Genomic DNA, 8987 nt, shown 5'->3' with positions numbered 1-8987 from the left:
CTACCCAGTTTTTTTTTTTTTTTTTTTTTTTTTTTTTTTTTTTTAAAGGAAAGACAGAGAGAAGGAAGGAAGGATAGAAGGAAGGGAAACATTTTTAAACATTTTCTTGTTTTATTGTATTCTGTTTCTCCGTTTTTGTTACATGGGCTGGGGCCGGGAATCGAACCGAGGTCCTCCGGCATAGCAGGCAAGCACTTTGCCCGCTGAGCCACCGCGGCCCGCCCTACCCAGTTTTAAGACATAGCTACAGCAAAAGAGGCCGTGTGGTATTGATAAAGCAATAGATACAAGTTCAATGGAACAAAATAGAGAAACCAGAAATAGACCCACATAAATATACCTAACTGATTTTTTTAAAAAGCATAAAGGTAATTCAATGGATGAGAGGTGGCATTTTCCATAAATGGTCTTGGAGCAACTGGTCATCCACAGGCAAAAAAAAAATAAACCTTGTCATGTCTCACATCTTACACAAAAATTAACTAAAATTGGATCACTGACTTAAATGCAAAACATAAAACTATAAAACTTTTACAAACAGAAAATCTTCAAGATCTAAGGCTAGGCAGAGTTCTTAGACTGACCCCAAAACCATTTCCAAAAAAAGAAAATTGGACTTCATTAAATTTAAAAATATTTTCTCTTTCAAAGATCCTCTTAAGAGGATGAAAGGCAAGTTATAGAGTGGGGAAAATATTGGCAAACCACATATCTGACAAATAACACTATGTGGAATATATAAAAACTCTCAAAAATCAACCATAAAAAAAAATCAAACAATCCAATCCAATTGGAAAATGTCCAAAAGATACGAAGAGACATTTCACCAGAAAAGATATATAAAAATAAGCACAGGAAAAGATGTTCAATCTCATTAGTGATTAGGAGAATATAAATGAAAACTGCAATTAGATACAACTATACACCTATCAGAATGCCTAAAATGAAAAATATCAGCACCAAATACTAGCATGGACACAGAAAACCTGGATCCCTCATACATTGTTGATAGGAATGTAAAATGGTACAGTTACTCTGTAAAACAGTTGCGCAGTTTTTAAATATACTAAAATTTCTACTATCATAAAACTCAGCAGTTGTTCTCCTGGGCATTTATTCCAGAGAAATGAAGATTTATGTTCACATAAAAACCTTTACATGATTGTTTAAGGCAGATTTATTCATAACAGCAAAAAGTTAGAAATGACTCCGATATTCTTCAATGAGTGGATGGTTAAACAAACTGGTATATCCATACCATGAAATGCTATTTAACAATAAAAAGGAAGTAACTACTGACCTATACAACAACCTAGATGAAGCTCTGGAGAATTATGCTGACTGAAAAAAGCTAATCCTAAAAGGTTACGTGGTATTCAATTCTATTTAAATAACTTTCTTGAACTCACAAAATTATGTAAATGGACAACATTTATGAGAGATTGACAGGGTTAAGGAGGGGGTGAGAGTGGGAGTGAAGTGGATATGGGTATGGCTCAAAAGAACAAAATGGAATTCTTGTGGTGACAAAAATATTCTGCATCTTCACTGCATCAATGTCAAATTCCTGATTTGATATTGTACTATAGTTTTGCTAGATGTTGCCCTTGGGAGAAACTGGATAAACGGTATATGGGGTCTCTCTATATTATTTTTTTACAATTGCATGTGATTCTACAATAAACCAAAATAAAGAGTTTAATTAAAAAGAAAAACCCACAGAACTAAAAAGAAAGAAAAAGGAATGATCAAGTTCAGGATACAGAGCGAAGAGTTATATTGAAATGGGCTTCTTGGTATTGTTCAAAAGCTATATTCTTCTGAAGGAAGAATACGTGAAGGAGGAAGAAGAAACATTTTTACTTCAAATGATAGAACTAGGGAAAGAATTGTAGGAGTTATAATACTACCTGTTTAAGGCTCAGTGTAGGGAAGAGATTTTCAACAGTAAACCAAGGGATGTACCACGTTGGAAAGAGCTATCCAAAGAAAAAGAGAGCTTTTGTGTAACATGTTCAAATTGGAAGAATGCTGTAAAGGGCTGCAGGAGTGCATTTGGTAAAGTTGGACCTCACCTGGGAATCATGAATTGAAACGCCAACAGGGAACAAGGTAAAAAATGTGAACTACTGTGAGAAAAAAAAAGAGGAAATAAGGAGCCAATAGGCTCTAGAAAACTGGAGAGGCTATCTGCCACTCGCCTCCAAGTGATTACTGCCTTGGAGAGTGCTGGCGCATGGAGCTAGATCTTCAGATGTTTCAAGAGAAGCTGGAAATCTGACTTTTCATATGAAATCTCCAAACAACTAAAATGTCTTTACTAATTTGTTATGTTCAAATACTGTGAGGTCTAAAGCTGTATAGTCCAAATAAAACTTATCTGAAACTTTTTGTTTTAATTATAGCATTTTAAAAGGAATCCTAGGAAATGTTTTCTACCACTGCATCCTTGCATTGTCAATTTCTGAAAACCTCTTATCTTGATATGCTATCATAGATTGCTGTTTCTATGAAAACACCTTAAAAGTAAAATATCATTTGCTGCATTTTGTATTTGAAATAAGGTAGCCGTCAGACTCAATGCCTTTCCATTAAGTACATCTGATGACCCATTTTTTTAAGGAGGTCATTCATAAAGCTCCAATTTTCTTGCAGAATATATCATCTTTACCACATATTCAGACACATAATGATGTGTTATGTTTCATTGTTCAAATCTACTTCATGTGAGTATGTCTTTCTTGAGAAAGGGGTCGAGTCTTATATTTCTTTTTCTTGCCTCAGTATTGCTTACCACAGTTTGGAACACACAGAAAGTGCTCAAAAATGGTTAGTTTATGAGGACTTGGTTACCAGGCCCTGTGCTATGTATTATAAATTGAAGATATTCCTGGTAAAAAAGGGAAAAGTTTGGGACAAGCAAACTAGAATATTCATTCAGTGCTGTTTTCTGCTCCTAACATCAATGCTATCACAACCCCCCAGCCCTTCAGCAAGACTTTCTCTTTTGAATTTTCATCACCATTAGTATTTGCCCCAATCTTCAAGAGCTCTCAAACTGACAATGATCAAGGATAGCCATTCATTGTTTGAATACCAAAAAGAAAGAAAATAATCAATTAGACTCTGTGTTCCAAGCATTTCATGTAACTGTGGCCTTGAGAGGAGTTTGCATTTTTAAGGCAACTTAGAAGGGATTTACAAACCAATCGCTAAAGTACAAGGTTCATATTTATTATGTTCCTTTTTTCTTTCAATTTTAAGTAGATGTCACGGTATTAGTGAGTACCTAAAACATCTATGATAGCCTGAGGGTTCTGTGGCAGATAAGGGGTTTGTAAAAAAATCAGGTTTATTAACCAAAAACACAATAGGTGGCCTCTGACGAAGGAAAAAGGTAATGACTATCCAAGTTTACAGGTCTTCAACCTTTCATTTGTCCATCAGACACTGAGATTTTGAAGGGTGAAAATAATTCAGTGTTCAAAGAACATAAAATTACCAGAATTCAGATAACTTAATGATAGGGAGGATAGTTACACACACACACACACACACACACACACAAGACTCTTTTGCCCATTAAATAAAAGAAAAAAATTAATGGGCCACCCATGAGGTCTTTGACAAAGAAACAGTGCTTTTTGAAACAACTCCAAAGAGTAAAGTTCAGCACAATTAGTGTCTAGAGCATCATCAAAATCTACTTTTAAGACTTTTTAATTCATCAAGAAGAGTATGAAAATCAAAACCTGGATCTTGAAAAGCTGGTATGCCAAGAGCGAAAGATACTAAACTTGTACTTTGAGCAGCATGCCCCAGGCAGGGTTTCCTGGCTTTTAAAGACAGCCCAATTTTCACTTCACTGATTTCTTGAACTGGTTGAGTTGTGCCCTGACTTCTCTCCCAGGGAACTCATTTCCTTTAACTTATTTCTTTGCCTCCATCAAACTTCTCCACTGTTAGTAGATTCTTTCACATGACTGCTCTTCCAAATGTAGCATGCCCCTTTCTTCTCCACTGATGTGGTAACAGTGATTAGGCCCTCCTGAGTGTTTTGTTTTATACAAAGAAAAAAGAAGATTAAAAAAAGGTCCCTGTCCTAGTGGGTATTTCAGTTTCAAAAATCATTTCTGAGGATACAAGTTTCATGCTGCAGAGCTGACCAGAATTCCAGGCATGACATAAGCAAATCTCATCTTCTCAGATCCTGAAATGCCACAGAGCAGCACAAAGGAGAGAAACATGCTCTCTGCCATTTCTGTTCACCTTTTAGTCTTGAAAGATGAAAGGATATCAAGCAACAGGCAATTTCTTTCAAAGTGCAGCTCCTTAGCTGACTTTGAGTGTTCTATCTAAATCCACTAAGAACAATAGCAATAGTATTCCTTGGACTTACTTAAATTTTATTTTTAAATGCCACAGAGAAAAGGAATTCATTTTCTTGTTACCTGGATTATTAGTCCAGCCTCTTAGATGGTTGTCCGGCTTCTGCCCTTGCTTCCTCCATCTCTTCCAGTTTTTCCTTTAGGAGCCGCCACAGTAAGCCTTTAAAACACAAGCCAGGATGTGACCCTTCTCCACTCAAAACTCTGCAACAGCTCTGTCTTTCAGTCCAGATCAAAGCCCCAATATACACCATCTCCTCATGCACTCACTTCCTTACTGCACTCACCTCATCTATTGCCTTCACCCTTCTCCTACCCACCATTCTCCAGTCCCATCAAGCTTTCAGCTGTTCTTGAATATACCACACAGACTTTCACCTTAGGGCATCTGTACTGGCAGATCCCTCTGCTTGACTAATTTCCCATACACATCACTTCCTTCAAGACCTTGCTCAAATACCACATCTCAAAGAGACCTACACTGACCACCCTATAAAAGATGGAAACTCCTTTCCTCCCATTTCCCCTATACCACCAAGACCTTTAATCTTATTCTACTTTTCATTTTTCCAACTTATTTGTTACGTTTTCTCTCTGATTATAATGAAGCTCTACGTGAGTTGGGATTTTTGTTTTTTTCACTGATAAAACCCAACCACCTAGAACAGTGACTGGCATATGTGTAGTAGACACTCATTTAAATGTGCTAAATAAGTGAATAAATGGGAAATTGGTTTGTACATATCTTTTAAGGTACTAAAGTTATGATCCTGGAAAAAAATTTCAAACACACTGTTAAAGTAATTGCAATTCATAATCACTAAATAATCAAAAACTATTCTCTGAGTTCAAATTCACAGATTTTTTTCCCCCAATGATTCATGAAAGATCCTCAATACCCACAGCATGAAAATAGCAGTAAAATTAGTTTAGGTCCCAGGTGAATTTATTTAAGTTAGTAAGGGAATTGAAAATCTGAACACCATTTTTTAATGATGTCTATCTAGGAAATCAGATCCATCCTTGCTTTCAGATCAGTTGTCCACCCTCAGAGGACAATTTCCAAAGCTCAGCTGCAAAGACCTGGGATCTAGAACTTTATTTCATTATCAAAATTCTGTCATGTTGCTTGATTCCAACTTCAGTTATTCAAACTCCTTGACTAGATCTGAAGCTTTTTGTGACAAGAGACCCTGGTCTGGATGCCTGGGACATGTTCCTGACTCATGTTCTCTGGTCTCCTAGTAATGGTTTTCAGCCCTTGTTTCCTAATCTCCTTGCTTTCTGAGTCTCTCGACTGTGCAAACTCATACCACTAGCTTGTTGCTTTGGCCTTCACTGATATTCCAAATCTGACCTCTGTGGGAGATATAGAGATGTCTACACAGAAATCTTACCCCTACACAGATATCTTGTTGACCAGCTGCAGGAGAATAATCAGCAAACAACCTCCAACTGTCAACTCCATCCCTGTCTGCCTCAGCTATAAGGAACTGCCTGGCCCATGGTCACACCTTTCCCCCAGAAAGCCTGCACCCAGTGATGCCCTGAAGCCAGACCATCTAAGGAGCAGTACTTGCTCCAGAGGTTCCTTCAGGTTGGCCAAGGTGTTGTCAAGTCTGCATCATAATTCAAACATTCCCTCTGCCAAATCCTACTTCTACTCCCTTCCTCCCACAGTACCAATTCCTGATAAATAGCTCATATTCTCAGTCATCACCTCAGTATTTGCTTCTAGGGAACCCAACTGAGTCAAAATTGAGAAACCTGAGGAGGTAGAAAGTGAAGCAAAATATATATGAACAAACTCAGGAAGCAGCGTATAATATATAAGAGACTGACCCTGCATAGAAACAATGTTAACAGTATTGTGTTATCATTGTATTAAGTGTTTCCGGTATCAGCTAATAACATCAGAGCTACCACGCTTTCTTAAGGCTTTGAACCAAAAATCTCTTCTAGCTCATTCTCTGGAAAATCTTTAATTTTAAGTTGATAATTGTTTTACAAAAAATAAAAATACGTTAATTCTGAAGAAATTGTAAGAATATATTTTAGGTTTGAATGAGGACTTAGATTAACTTAACTTATCATATTACAGAATTTATAAAAGTTTCATCCTAAATTTTGAATATTAAATGTTGGTCAGAAGTTCACTTTCCACAATACATCTTTCAGTTTTAAAACAGTTTTAGGATAGAGTGAGTCCTTTATTTTTTTCTAAGATATGAATTGACTGTTAATATTCCTATTGCTGGTTGATAGCATCTAATATTGGTGGAATTATTCACCCATACTTTATTGTGATATTTCCTTATATTGCTCAAGGTAAAACTTCCTTTGATCCAATGCACGTAATACCCAGGAGACTAACTAGATTCAAAAACGCACAGAAGGAGCTACCTTTACTATGTGTAAGGTTGGATATAGTTAGAATTTTCCAAACCTCCTCTCATTCCCATGTGACCCTCTGAGTGACTGAACTCTGTGCCAAGCCTGTTCAGCTTGGCCTCTTATGAGCGGTCTGAATTCCAAAGGTTGCTTGTTTGAAAATTCATGAGTTTCTCAATGATGCAGTTCCTTTTTTGGCTGCCCCACTGCTCAGTTAGTTCAGACAACAAGCTGCTTAGGGATGGATAATTTTTCTGTTTAGCTGCCAAAGCCCACGGGGGGGTTGGTATTTTACTGCTATTGTGGAATTTTCAGAAGTTTGTGAAACAGAGGGTTTTATTTTTTGTTTTGTTTTGATATAGGACATTTTGACAATGGCTTTGGCGGTGATACAAAAATCTCCACGCCTGTAAACCAGAATAACATTTGCAACCATCTGGCTTCCATGTAGCACCCTCTGAGTGGGATAGATATAAAAAGTTAGCAATTAAGAGGTTTAAAATGGCTTTCTCATTAGTTTCTGAACTGAACTATCCTATTAGAAAGATCTAAAACGCACTTGAAAGGGTTGCTGATTCTCTGTGAGCACCCTTTCCTCATCATAAAAATTATCAGACATCTCTATTATTTCTTAGTTTCTCAAACTCTCTCCACAATCCCACTATTATTCCCCCACATTTCTCAATTCAATTTTTATTTTTTCCTGGATATAATATTCCCAATCACAATAAACTATAAAATATGTTTAAAAAATCTACTCTATGCCTAGTTAGGTTGATTATTCTTCCTTTGGAATATGGGTAAAGCTTAATTCCAAAAACTCTGAGGAAAACTCTTAAAATAGCATAATATGAACCATTTTGTTCTTTAATTTTAAATTTCAAGACTTAATCTTTATAGATTAGATATTTTATTAGCATATTTTTAAATAACAAAATACAGAAGAAAATTTTTGAGTCTTGAAATTGAAAAGTTATTGACTCTTTAGGTCAGGAAGCACATCTTTTTGGCCTCTTTAAAATTGTTCAAAGTTGTTAATTGTAATAATCTGCATACATTAAGATATATAAATAGCATAATCAATTTGGAGACTTGTCAGTTTCCAGTAGAACAAATAGTTGATCAAGTTAATACAATATTCTAGAAGCAAATTTTGAGAAGTTATACTGCGATAAAAGAGTGAAGTGAGGTAGAATTTGAAAATAGGGTTCTATTTTCCCTATGCAGCTTGCTCTCCAGAATCCATTCTGCCTGCCCAAGAAACTTGATCTGCTTAGTAACCTACAGAAAAGGCTTTGTGTTGTCACTTATTTTGTACTTCTAAGATGGAGTTACATATTTTTATCCAAGATCTTAAGAGATTTCTCACATAATTGTCAAGTTCAGAAAACCTGGAGCTGGAAAGCATCAGACAGGAATTTTCCTAAACAAATGAACGTGTTAAAGGAGGAGAATGTTAATAGTAGGCATTGGCAGCATGCATTTCCCCTATGCTTGAGCACGTTTTGCAGCCCAGCTAAGACATTAACAAGTAATGGTTTCATGTACTTGGGCTAGTGATTTACGAAGTTGCTTCCTGATTTAATAGAGTGCTAGAAAGATTGTTGTTATACCAACTAAAAGAATCATAAAATGATAATGAATGTTATGAAACTTCATGAATATTTCATCAGAAGACAGGCTGTCAGATTTATCTTAAGGTTAAAGAGCACATAGACCATAAATCAGGCCCAAGATGAAGTTGCCTGAAGGTAATAGTCGGTGAGAACTGTTGAGGCTTCTGCTGGTGTTTACTACTTTAGTTACATGTTACCCTGTTAGCTTAAGATAAAGGAAAAAAAGAAACCACTTTTAAGATAGATTACTTTAAAAAGGATCAGGAAAGTTTTCTAGGGAATATTAGAGGTATTTTGGAAACAAAATTGACTTTATTGAAACTAAGCATTCAAAACTATAATCAATGTTCAATAAAAAGGCATCAAAAGGTTAGTTATTTGTGCAATAAAATCATATAATAAATGTAAGTTCAATTTTTAGTTATGACCCTCGCATGTAATCATCATTTCTATTAAACCTTTAATGTATCACTGGTTTCAGGGCAATTAGTAATTTAGAATATTTATTGTTAGCTTAAAATTCACCACTCATTTTGCGAAATAGGTATATTTTATTTCTTCCATTAGGACCCCAAAAATCATGCTTCCTTAC

At 35.9% G+C, this 8987-nt stretch overlaps 1 long non-coding RNA gene across 1 annotated transcript in view; it reads left to right on the top strand.

The window, feature by feature from the left end:
• The first annotated feature begins 2073 nt into the window (after positions 1-2073).
• Positions 2074-8987, top strand: part of LOC143676420 (uncharacterized) — an 80275-nt gene continuing 73361 nt past the window's right edge. The window contains exons 1-2 of the long non-coding RNA XR_013172070.1: positions 2074-2112; positions 2656-2726. This is a non-coding gene — a long non-coding RNA (uncharacterized LOC143676420). The remainder of the gene's footprint in view (positions 2113-2655; positions 2727-8987) is intronic.

Source organism: Tamandua tetradactyla, chromosome 3 (assembly GCF_023851605.1).
Source record: "Tamandua tetradactyla isolate mTamTet1 chromosome 3, mTamTet1.pri, whole genome shotgun sequence".
Taxonomy (NCBI): domain Eukaryota; kingdom Metazoa; phylum Chordata; class Mammalia; order Pilosa; family Myrmecophagidae; genus Tamandua; species Tamandua tetradactyla.
This window is presented reverse-complemented; position numbering and strand designations above follow the sequence as displayed.